Source organism: Coccinella septempunctata, chromosome 7 (genome assembly GCF_907165205.1).
Source record: "Coccinella septempunctata chromosome 7, icCocSept1.1, whole genome shotgun sequence".
NCBI lineage: Eukaryota > Metazoa > Arthropoda > Insecta > Coleoptera > Coccinellidae > Coccinella > Coccinella septempunctata.
In genome coordinates this window covers 5,192,548-5,205,202 of record NC_058195.1, presented here as the reverse complement: position 1 = coordinate 5,205,202, position 12,655 = coordinate 5,192,548, and the positions used below count along the sequence as shown (strand labels likewise).

The 12,655-nt window shown below is 37.1% G+C and overlaps 1 protein-coding gene across 2 annotated transcripts in view; it reads left to right on the top strand.

Annotated features, from left to right (window-relative positions):
- The window catches only part of LOC123316343 (Ig-like and fibronectin type-III domain-containing protein 1), a 180,332-nt gene that overhangs the window by 49,860 nt on the left and 117,817 nt on the right, over positions 1-12,655 (top strand). The window contains exon 2 of one of the 2 annotated variants that reach the window (XM_044902372.1): positions 6,514-6,558. The exons of the other annotated variant lie outside the window; for it this stretch is intronic. The gene's annotated coding sequence lies outside the window, so the exon portion shown is untranslated. The remainder of the gene's footprint in view (positions 1-6,513; positions 6,559-12,655) is intronic. 2 annotated transcript variants of the gene reach the window in all.

The following is a 12,655-nucleotide window of genomic DNA, read 5'->3' as shown; positions in this document are numbered from 1 at the left end:
ACCTAGGGTTGAGGAGATTTCGTCTTACAAATATGCTCAAAACATGTCTCGCTCCGAAGAAAAATTGACCTGTTCCAGCATTTTCTCTGAAAACATCCTTGTCGTGACATAATTGGTTTTTAAATTGTCACCCTGTATGTATATGTATATCATCCACACAATTTTCGTCTCAATTTGTAGTGTACAGAATGTTTCAAATTGCTTGATTTTGGCTGTTTCACACTTACATAATTCTTGAATGACCAAGGCTTTTTTTCATATTGAAATTTGCTCATGTTTTTCGTTAATTCGAAAATTATGTAACAGTGATGAGATATTCTCAATGCACGTGTTTCTCGGGGTCTTTATATGTCATAATTCATTATTGAAGATACAATTTGTACTCGAGAAACCAACAAATGGATATACAGGGTTTTTCTTTGAGTCCTACAAATATTTTAACAGTAGATTCTTGAGGTCAGAAGAATCACTTTTTTCCTTCATGATTTATCGAATGAAAATAATTTCGGAATACAGTTTTTCATTAATTTGATGGTACTTTTTCGAACACAAGATACCACCCACCCAGTTTTCTCATTATGTCATTAACGTACCATAAAAATAGCAAAAATTCAAAGAATTTTTGAAACTATTGAAACTATGTTGGACGGTATCTAATGAATATTTGTACGTTTTTTGAACTAAAAGTATTCCTCATTTTTTTTTCAGAATTGTGTACTTTGGCTGAATGCAACTCTGTTTAAAAGAACCAGAGATATGTGTCACAGATTAAGGTAGTCATTCTGAAGGTAATTTTGTTTCTTCAGGGGTGGCATAGCTCATTATGAAAACTTAAAATGGCGTCATCTTTTTATCAGGGCCGAGTGGGAAAAAATGGTATAGGAAAAAAGTGGTTCTTTTAACCAGAAGAATCTTCTATTGAAATATTTGTCCAAGACTCACCCTTCGTAACCGAGTTGTGTGAACGTGAAAAATTTTTTTCACAGAAAATCTAATCTCACTCCCCCCGAAATATCCCCTGCTTATAATTCCTCACGGCGCGGTCCGTTGATTGTATTTCATTCCTGAATTAATGAGAAAAATTTTCGGGAGATCTTAATCGATTCAGCATCACGTAGATGCGATCTCTGATGTTGATCCTTTGACCCTCACTCCAGCCGCTGGAGCTCATGAATAAACCCACGAGATCCTCCGGGAGGGCGGACCTTATCAGAATCTTCCAGATTATAATATAGGCTGTCGAACATCCAATTACGCAGCGTGGCCCGTCAGTTTGCCGAAGGATTAGGACGAAAAATCCCAATTTTCCGTTTTCCTTGGCAGATCTCGTCGAGCCTTATCACTACATCGGGTACATCGTTAATAGAAGCGCGTTTTTTCGAGAATTCACAGAAATCTCCCACCGATACGAGTGGAACTAATTAATGGGAATTCGTAGAAACCTGTTCATTTCGTCTATAGAACACACGTTTGCTGAAAGCGGATTACTTCTGGGAAATTTTCAAGACTGAGAGTCTTCTTTTGAAATTACGTCTTTTCAGAAAGCGCGATTTATCTGTTTGGTGGTATTTCGTGTTTTTCTCAGTTGTAGGGTTTCATGCCGGCTTTATATCCAGGCAAAATGAATTTCACTAGAGAAGTTGCTCTTCCAGAATATGTATCACATTTCCATTTACGGTTATTTTTATTGAGAGAAAAACTTCACGAACTGTGACTATCGAAAAATTTACAAAAAGATAGAATCACTTAAATAATCGTCAAGACCAAGCTTGATCGAGCTCGATAAAATTTTCAGATTTTCAACTAGAGGAGTTGCTCTTTCAGAATATGTATTACATTTTGATCTACGGTTATTTTTGTTGAGAGAAAAATCACTCTAACCGTGACTATCGAAAAATTTCCAAAAAGATGGAATCACCTAAATACAGTGCCAGATAATCAAAATTTTGGTATGAAAATTTAGGTTCTCGAACACGCTGAATCCATTACGAGCAATTTCGAAAGCCTATCTTCCTTTCGCTTAGAGTTTCATTTTGGAAATGGCATTTTTCAAAAATTGCAATTTTCAATTTGCGATATCTCCTGTTATGTTCGTCTGATCCAATTGGGATTTGCGGTTATATAATCAGCGTTGCCTAGGCTTCCACCCTAGTACAAAAACTCGATTTCGAAAATCTCGATTTTTTAGGTCAAAAATGAGCAAGGGGTTAGACCCCCCTAAAATGACCTATTTGCTACTTTGTCCAAAAATCAGGATGTTCTATTACTGTCCTAGGATATGGAGTGCATAAAATTCGATTTGAAGATTCTAGAAAACCAAACATTTGATGATTCAATAGAGAATTGCACTCCAGAGAGCTCTCCGAAGTCAACTCGAAAATGAAAAGTGGAAAAACAAAAAAAAATATTTTCTCCTAAACAGTGTCAGATATTGGAAAGTTTGGTATGAAAATATAGGTTTTCGATCACGCTGAATCTATTGCAAGCAATTTCGAAAGCCTATCTCCGTTCGTTTAGATTTTCATTCTGAATATGACATTTTTCAAAAATTGCAATTTTCAATCTGCGATATCTCCTGTTATATCCGTCTGATCCAATTGGGATTTCCGGTTATATAATCAGCGTTGCCTAGGCTTCCACCATAGCGCAAAAACTCGATTTCGAAAATCTCGATTTTTTAAGTCAAAAATGAGCAAGGGGTTAGACCCCTTTAAAATGACCTATTTGCTACTCTGTCTAAAAATCAAGATGTTCTATTACTGTCCTAGGATATTGAGTGCATAGAATTCGTTCTGAAGATTCTAGAAAACCAAACAGTTAATGATTCAATAGAGAATTGCACTCCAGAGAGCTCTCCGAAGTCAACTCGAAAATGAAAAGTGGAAAAACAAAAAAAAATATTTTCTCCTAAACAGTGTCAGATATTGGAAAGTTTGGTATGAAAATATAGGTTTTCGATCACGCTGAATCTATTGCAAGCAATTTCGAAAGCCAATCTCCTTTCGTTTAGATTTTCATCTTGAAAATGACATTTTTCAAAAATTACAATTTTCAATTTGCAATATCTCCTGTTATGTTCGTCTGATCCAATTGGGATTTCCGGTTATATAATCAGCGTTGCCTAGGCTTTCATCCTAGTACAAAAACTCGATTTCGAAAATCTCGATTTTTTAGGTCAAAAATGATCAAGGGGTTAGACCCCCCTAAAATGACCTATTTGCTACTCTGTCCAAAAATCAGGATGTTCTATTACTGTCCTAGGATATGGAGTGCATAGAATTCGATTTGAAAATTCTAGAAAACCAAACAGTTGATGATTCAATAGAGAATTGCACTCCAGAGAGCTCTCCGAAGTCAACTCGAAAATGAAAAGTGGAAAAACAAAAAAAAATATTTTCTCCTAAACAGTGTCAGATATTGGAAAGTTTGGTATGAAAATATAGGTTTTCGATCACGCTGAATCTATTGCAAGCAATTTCGAAAGCCTATCTCCGTTCGTTTAGATTTTCATTCTGAAAATGACATTTTTCAAAAATTGCAATTTTCAATCTGCGATATCTCCTGTTATATCCGTCTGATCCAATTGGGATTTCCGGTTATATAATCAGCGTTGCCTAGGCTTCCACCATTGCGTAAAAACTCGATTTCGAAAATCTCCATTTTTTGGGTCAAAAATGAGCAAGGGGTTAGACCCCCCTAAAATTACCTATTTGCTACTCTGTCTAAAAATCAAGATGTTCTATTACTGTCCTAGGATATTGAGTGCATAGAAATCATTCTGAAGATTCTAGAAAACAAAACAATTAATGATTCAATAGATAATTGCATTCCAGAGAGCTCTCCGAAGTCAACTCGAAAATGAAAAGTGGAAAAACAAAAAAAATTATTTTCTCCTAAACAGTGTCAGATATTGGAAAGTTTGGTATGAAAATATAGGTTTTCGATCACGCTGAATCTATTGCAAGCAATTTCGAAAGCCTATCTCCGTTCGTTTAGAATTTCATCTTGAAAATGACATTTTTCAAAAATTGCAATTTCAATTTGCGATATCTCCTGTTATATTCGTCTGATCCAATTGGGATTTCCGGTTATATAATCAGCGTTGCCTAGGCTTCCACCATAGCGTAATAACCCGATTCCGAAAATCTCCATTTTTTGGGTCAAAAATGAGCAAGGGGTTAGACCCCCCTAAAATGACCTATTTGCTAATCTGTCTAAAAGGCAGGGGATTCTATTACTGTCGTAGGATATTGGGTGCATAGAATTCGATTTGAAGATTCTAGAAAACCAAATAGTTGATGATTCAATAGAGAATTGCACTCCAGAGAGCTCTCCGAAGTCAACTCGAAAATGAAAAGTGGAAAAACAAAAAAAAATATTTTCTCCTAAACAGTGTCAGATATTGAAAAGTTTGGTATGAAAATATAGGTTTTCGATCACGCTGAATCTATTGCAAGCAATTTCGGAAGCCTATCTCCGTTCGTTTAGATTTTCATTCTAAAAATGACATTTTTCAAAAATTGCAATTTTCAATCTGCGATATCTCCTGTTATATCCGTCTGATCCAATTGGGATTTCCGGTTATATAATCAGCGTTGCCTAGGCTTCCACCCTAGCGCAAAAACTCGATTTCGAAAATCCAAATTTTTCGGGTCAAAAATGAGCAAGGGGTTAGACCCCCCTAAAATGACCTATTTGCTACTCTGTCTAAAAATCAAGATGGTCTATTACTGTCCTAGGATATTGAGTGCATAGAATTCGTTTTAAAGATTCTAGAAAACCAAACAGTTAATGATTCAATAGAGAATTGCACTCCAGAGAGCTCTCCGAAGTCAACTCAAAAATAAAAAGTGGAAAAAAAAAAATATTTTCTCCTAAACAGGGTCAGATATTGGAAAGTTTGGTATGAAAATATAGGTTTTCGATCACACTGAATCTATTGCAAGCAATTTCGAAAGCCTATCTCCGTTCGTTTAGATTTTCATCTTGAAAATGACATTTTTCAAAAATTGCAATTTTCAATTTGCGATATCTCCTGTTATGTTCGTCTGATCCAATTGGGATTTCCGGTTATATAATCAGCGTTGCCTAGGCTTCCACCCTAGCGCAAAAACTCGATTTCGAAAATCCAAATTTTTTGGGTCAAAAATGAGCAAGGGGTTAGACCCCCTAAAATGACCTATTTGCTACTCTGTCCAAAAATCAGGATGTTCTATTACTGTCCTAGGATATTGAGTGCATAGAATTCGTTCTGAAGATTCTAGAAAACCAAACAGTTAATGATTCAATAGAGAATTACACTCCAGAGAGCTCTCCGAAGTCAACTCGAAAATGAAAAGTGGAAAAACAAAAAAAATTATTTTCTCCTAAACAGGGCTCGATATTTGAAATTTTGGTATGAAAATATAGGTTTTCGAATACGCTGAATCTATTGCGAGCAATTTCGAAAGCCTATCTCCCTTCGTTTAGATTTTCATCTCGGAAATGGCAATTTTTAAAAAATCCCAATTTTCAATCTGCGATATCTCCTGTTATATTCGTCTGATCCAATTGGGATTTCCGGTTTTATAATCAGCGTTGCCTAGGCTTCCACCCTAGCGCAAGAATTGGATTCCGAAAATCTCGATTTTTTGGGTCAAAAATGAGCAAGGAGTTAGACCCCCCTAAAATGACCTATTTGCTACTCTGTCTAGAAATCAAGATGTTCTATTACTGTCCTAGGATATTGAGTGCATAGAATTCGTTTTGAAGATTCTAGAAAACCAAACAGTTAATGATTCAATAGAGAATTGCACTCCAGAGAGTTCTCCGAAGTCAACTCGAAAATGAAAAGTGGAAAAACAAAAAAAATTATTTTCTCCTAAACTGTGTCAGCTATTGGAAAGTTTGATATGAAAATATAGGTTTTCGAATACGCTGAATCTATTGCGAGCAATTTCGAAAGCCTTTGTCCGTTCGTTTAGATTTTCATCTTGAAAATGGCAATTTTTCAAAAATCGCAATTTTCAATCTGCGATATCTCCTGTTATATTCGTCTGATCCAATTGGGATTTGCAGTTATTTAATCAGCGTTGCCTAGGCTTCCACCATAGCGCAATAACTCGATTTCGAAAATCTCCATTTTTTGGGTCAAAAATGAGCAAGGGGTTAGACCCCCCTAAAATGACCTATGTGCTACTGTGTCTAAAAGGCAGGGGATTCTATTACTGTCGTAGGATATTGGGTGCATAGTGCTATGTGAAAAATCGCGAATAAACAAACTGCCGGTCGAAAATACTTTTCCAATCCGGACTTTTCGAGAGAAACATCCCTTGTGATTAATCCACGCAAATTCGTCGATAATACGCGGCCCTGATAATCGGCTGAAAGCATCTGAGCACGAAAATCTGATACGAATTCAGCAGAGCTCTGAAAGTTGTGGCTTCTTTGATCCCCCGGTTCCTTTTCATCCGACCCCCATCACTTTTCAAGTTTATCAACCGAAAGTGAAAAAAATATCTGTTTACTTTGCAGATTGCCGAGGCTTCGTGGTTGATGAAATTGATTTTCCAGATATAGGTGAGTTTTCAATTTCCATAATTATATTATGCAAATGAGGAATTTTACGGAATGTCCTGGTGGATATGATTTCGGAATTAAATTTATGATACTTTTCGGTTTGGGCGAACTGTGTTACTGGAGTGGATGGTGAATTGGAAAAATCAAATTGCATTCCTTCTCCATTTTCAAGATTGAAATCAATGCATTATATGGGGAGTACTATGAGGCCACTTACGTTGTATCTGTAAATGGTAGCAGCTCATTTTTATGCGTGAAGATATAATGCACGAATAGGTAACGATAGATAATAGTGAGTGATGGTGAGATGAACATTTTGAGTACAGCAATTCTTTTTTTAAGAACCGAAAATTGGCTCATGTCTCCCTAACCCATGGGAGAGTTGAACAGGGGGCGGGACAGACCATAAGTTTGTTCATCAGGAAAAACATTGAAAGGAAACAATTTCCAATGACCAACGATTGTCTATATCAATGTTTTCATCATCAGATGTATCAACGTATGAAATACTTATTTTCTATTTCAGAGTCACTCTCACTTATTTCCAAGATTTTTTACCTTTTTGAACCTTTGTATATTCTTTTAAATTTATTTTTATAATTCCTAACCTAATCTAACCTAACCTAACCTAACCTAACCCATGGGAGAGTTGAACAGGGGGCGAGACAGACCATAAGTTTGTTCATCAGGAAAAACATTGAAAGGAAACAATTTCCAATGACCAACTATTGTCTATATCAATGTTTTCATCATCCGATGTATCAACTAATCAATATGAAATACATATTTTCTATTTCAGAGTCACTCTCACTCATTTCCAACATGTTTTTTACCTTTTTGAACCTTTGTATATTCTTTTGAATTTATTTTCATAATTCATTTTTCTTTTTTTGAAGGAAACTATCTTAACTCAGTGCGGGAAACTTGGGCCACTGATTATGTCTCCCGGCCATAGCATGGGTCAAGTCTCCCGCACTCCCTTTTAGTCTATTCAACAGATATTCTCTTGAAACTTTTACATCTTTTATTAAAAAGGCTCATCGTTTGTTAAACAATTAATCAATGAAAGCAACAAAACCAAATAACATCACGCACCTATTTAACTCTTCAGACAGTGTAACAAACTAAAATTATTCAATTTTAAGGATAAATTCAGATGCATACCACCCGACGATATGAATATCAACAAGTGTTACGACCTGAATTGAACTAGCCAATTTGCCATCGTCTAGGCCCCAAATGGAGTACGCTCGACCGAAAAAAAGCAGATGCTGACCATGGTTTCGGCCTCATTTGGCCTCATCAGAGCAACATAGCATTTTTCTACGGTGGAGAACGTTTGGAATTAATGGAACTTTATTCAATATTGGCACGTGCTACTGGGTACTATACATTTACCCAGATCGCCACCCAATATGAAACGGTGTCCGATTCAATCCCCTCCAGATAGAAAACAAGACGAAGACAATAGCATATGTCCCATATTTTCCCTATTTCAGTACGTTTTAGGCGTTCAGTACTGTTTTAGGCGTGATCATTGTTTAATATTATTCAATTTCTTACTTCCTAACAACAAAATCAACAAAATCTTGTGTTCGAAAAAGATTAATCAAATTAATGGGAAACTATATTCCGAAATTCATTTCATTCGATCAATCCGTTTGTGAGATAGGACTAAAAATAACATTTTTTTATGGTTTTTCAACAGCCTGTATCTTTCAAACCGAGCCGATTCGAAAAAAATGGTAAAGAAAAAAAGTGTTTCTTTTGACCTTAAGAATCTACTGTTGAAATATTTGTACGAGTCAGAGGCTCACCCTGTATATTTCAAAACCGTGATTTCACATGATATGAACACATCCTGTGTAGTATTTTTTTGAAATAAAATCAATCCAAACTTGATTTTCGAATCCTCGTCATCTTTACTAGTAAGTCAACTATGAATTCTGAGCCTGACTGATGAACTCGTTATTTTTATCAACTGAATAATAGGTGCTGCTTGAAGGAAAAGCAAGGTAATTCTTTTCATCCTTTTTTTATGGTCACACCTCCAAAAAAAACCATTAGAATCGAAAGTGTCAAGGAACTGAACAGTCCTGTCTCCAATAAAAATAAACTAACGGGTTCGGATATTATGTTGCTCGAAAAAAATGTCCGAATAAGACGCGAGGTCAGTTCCGTCAAGTTATTCCACAAGCGTCCAATCAATATTCGAGATATAACCTCCCGTACATTCAACCCAAAACACCAATAATTCATTCAGATCGCCGTTTCTTGATCTCTTATACAATTTTATCCGGTCGATGCGACTTCTCCATGTAACTCCGCGAACTTGAACGGAATTCTACGTCTAATTTGAATATATGCAAATTCATATCGGCGATATATATCATCTGGAATCCAATTTGCAGTATCTTTTCGATCTCCCTAACATATCCACAAGACTAGTTCGGTGGCAGAGGTTTCATCCGGATAATTGCAGGCCTGGTGTCTTTGAACTCGGAATGATAGGAATGTTTTCATTTTTTACCGGTAGAGAGTGCCAAAAACCGAAAGTCTTCAATTTGGAACTAGTGGAGGAAGACGTGGAAGAACTCTTTGAGTTGGACAAAGGTTCAGACGGAAAGAACCGCGAATTTCATGCTGCAGTAATGTTTGATTCATTCTGTTGCATTGGTGATCTATGTGAAAATGTTTTAACTAGATTCAATATCGCCTACTTCTGAAGTTTTATCCACTTCCACATGTAAACCGATGTTCTAGATAACTTAGTAAAAGCCACTAATAAAGAGGACAATCCTAGCAATCGTTGAGCATTGAACAAAGTATTGGTGAGTTCATGGAGAGTTACTTAGGACTAATACAATTAGGAATGGGACCAATCTGATTGGTAGATGGCGTACACGTGTTTGCCAATGAGATTGGACCCTTTCTTAGGTAGTTCTCAATAACTCTGCATAAACTCATCTCTAGAATCTATTACTACGATGGGGTACGGAAAAGGTACTGTCAAGTACCTGTATTCAAAGAGTTAAGTGGTGAGCAAATTTGAGAAGATATGCTTGGTACCCTTGGTGATCAATGTCCTTCGTATGCGACCGAGAAAAATTGGACTGCAAGTTTCAAAAGAGGTAAATTTTCCATTGAAGATGATGACTGATTGTGAAGGCCCGTTTCTGTGTCAGTCCCCGAAAATATCGATGCAGTTCATGACATGATTTTATCAGACCGTTGAATTGGGCTTAAACGGATATCTGAAGCACTGAATTTTTTATACGAACGCCTTCATCTTATAGTTCACGTTAATTTGGACATGAGAAAAATTGCTGCAAAATGTTTCCCCAAATGTTTGAATGTTGACCAAAAGCGTGCAAGGGTAGAAGCATCGCGTTCGATCTGTGCTCGATTTGAAAACGATGTAGACTTCTTAAACCGAAATGTTACTTTGGATGAGACTTGGGTACATTTCTATGATCCAGAAACAAAGCAACAATCGATGGAATGGCTACACTCTGGTTCTCCAAGACCTTAGAAGTTTCGTGTCCAAAAATCTGCTGGAAAAGTTCTTGCTTCAGTTTTTTGGGCAGTATTCACGATTGATTTTTTGGATAAGGGTAGAACAATAACCGGAGATTACTATTCTACATTACTAACCACTGTAGGGAAAAAAATTGAAGAGAAAAGATTCGGAGAGCAAATATCCAAAGGATATTTGTTTTTGCAGGACAACGCCCCTGCACACAAAACTCATGTTGCCATACAAAAAATTCGTGATTCAGGTTTGAATTACTAGAACACCCCTTTTATTCACCTGCTTTGGCTCCATCCGACTATTATCTCTTTACTCAACTGAAAAAAGTTTAAATGGTCGTAAATTTTCTTCCAACGAGGAGGTAATAAAAGCTGTGGAGGTCTGGTCTTCAGAGCAAGAAGAAAAATTGTTTTGGGAAGGTCTAGAGACGTTACAGGTTCGCTGTAATGAATGTATCCAATTAAGAGGGGAAGATGTTGATTAGTAAAATTTTTTGACATTGAAATTTTTATTGCTACTATAGTAGGCTAACATTTTTCAATATATCTCCGTATGTTGCAGCTACTACGTGAAAGAAATATAATATTTAAGGCCCTCCCTTTTCAATTGCAACGATCCATTCTTTCGAATGATTTCATTCAATTTGGTAGGTAGATACTGAATTGGCTTCGTCATATTCGCATCTCTCAACGAAAAAAAAGTTGAAAAATGAAAACTGACTTCAGGACTCATTTCTCCGAGATATTTGTCTGGCAATTCTGAATATTCCACCCCCACAAGAAACTGCCTTGTGATTTCCGAGATTGCCGAAAGTTCACCGCAAGATTAATAACAACTGCGAATTCCGAACGAAATGATCTAAATGAGAAAACAAAATGTTTTGCGAACTCCTCTGACTACGTAATTTAAGTTCGCGGCAAACAAAAACAATAGACATTGTACGGAACAACTTCAACGCACCTCGCCTTTCATCAAGAACGGTACATAGCGCCACCCGTTTCAGGAGAAAGAATATTTAATAACCCGGACAGAAAAAAAAGCCATGAAAATTTCCAGCCCGCCTAGGGCTGAAAACACATTCGAATATTTAAACTCTATGATGAAAAACTGCGCTTTGTCTTGAGGCAGTACGAACGCTCTGCTACAAAACGTGTCTTCGCGTTTTTGACAGAAGGTAGAACTCATCTCACCAAAAGTCGCCTATATAATAAGTCCAAGATTGCGCAGCCATCATTCCCATAAGTCCAGTGCAGAAACCGGGAGTCTGAAAGGCGATGCCTGCAGCTGGAAAATAGATGAGTGAAACCTTCATCCATTCATTCATTGCCATATCCTGTTACCGACAATGAATCTACAGAAAAACTCAAAAACAAAACTATCGGTGCGATCAAACTCATAATTTCTTAGGTCTACTCGCGACTGTGTGCCCTCCTGTGACTGAAGAGACCCAACCGTGACCTACAGATCCTTCCACACTCCGGGTATGGTTATTCACCAACCAGATCTGACCGCCGCTGTATTCTTCTCGAGTCTCCATTATAACTGTGGACCTAAAACCTCCACTGTGATCTGTCTAACGCTAGTTGATCCCAGCTATGAATGGCATTAACTGATTTTAGGGATTGATATCCTTATATCGCTTGTACTGGCCTCCTGGTTTCCGAGCTCCCTCTGTGAATTCGCCATACACAGCTATTTTAGGGAGTCTTGTGTCTTGCACCTTCAGTACATGACCGCTCCATCTAAGTCGGGCACTGATTACTTGAGTCTCAATTGTTGTACAACTCGCGCATTGCAAGACTTCTGCATTCGAAACTTTTTGGAACCATCGGATGTGCATTATTTGTCTTAGATGACGTTGTTGCCTTTGTTCAAGCAGCTTAATGTGTCGCCTGTAGGAAGTCCAGCTCTCATTTCTGTAAAGAAGCGTTGGGAGGACTACTGCTGTCTAGGTCTTCAGATTGAGGTGGTGATTTTGAAACAATCTGTCCTTTAGCTTCCAAAATGCCCGTGATGCCGAATTGATACGGTTGTGTATTTCCGTGTCCAGGTTAGCCCTAGTATTTATGAAGCTTCCCAAGTATTTGAACTGCTCGACCTATTCTATGTAGAGTTTCATCCTTCAGGCTGATATTTTTTTGACGGCTTTCTGGCGAACTTACCAGGATTTAGTTTTGTCAATATTTCCGAGTGAAACTTATGTTTCAACAGAAGGTCAAATGATATATTTATTCCTTGCCATTTTTCTCAATTCAACTCGATTGAAAGGGTACAGGCCATTGAAAATCTATAAAAACGACGTTTTTCATTGATCTGGTGATATGATATGATGCGAATCTTCTCTCAACACAAAATTCCACCCAGTTTCTTGATTATGATTATTTTTACCAGAAGAGAAAGACTCCAATTCTCAAAAGACGGTTGATTGTCCACTAATGAATATTTTACCATTCTGCAAAATGAAAAATTGTGTACTTTGGCTGAGTACAACCCTGTTTTAAAGATCCACAGAATGGACAATATTCTCCCCGTACATAGATATGTGCCACAAACCTTACTTAAATT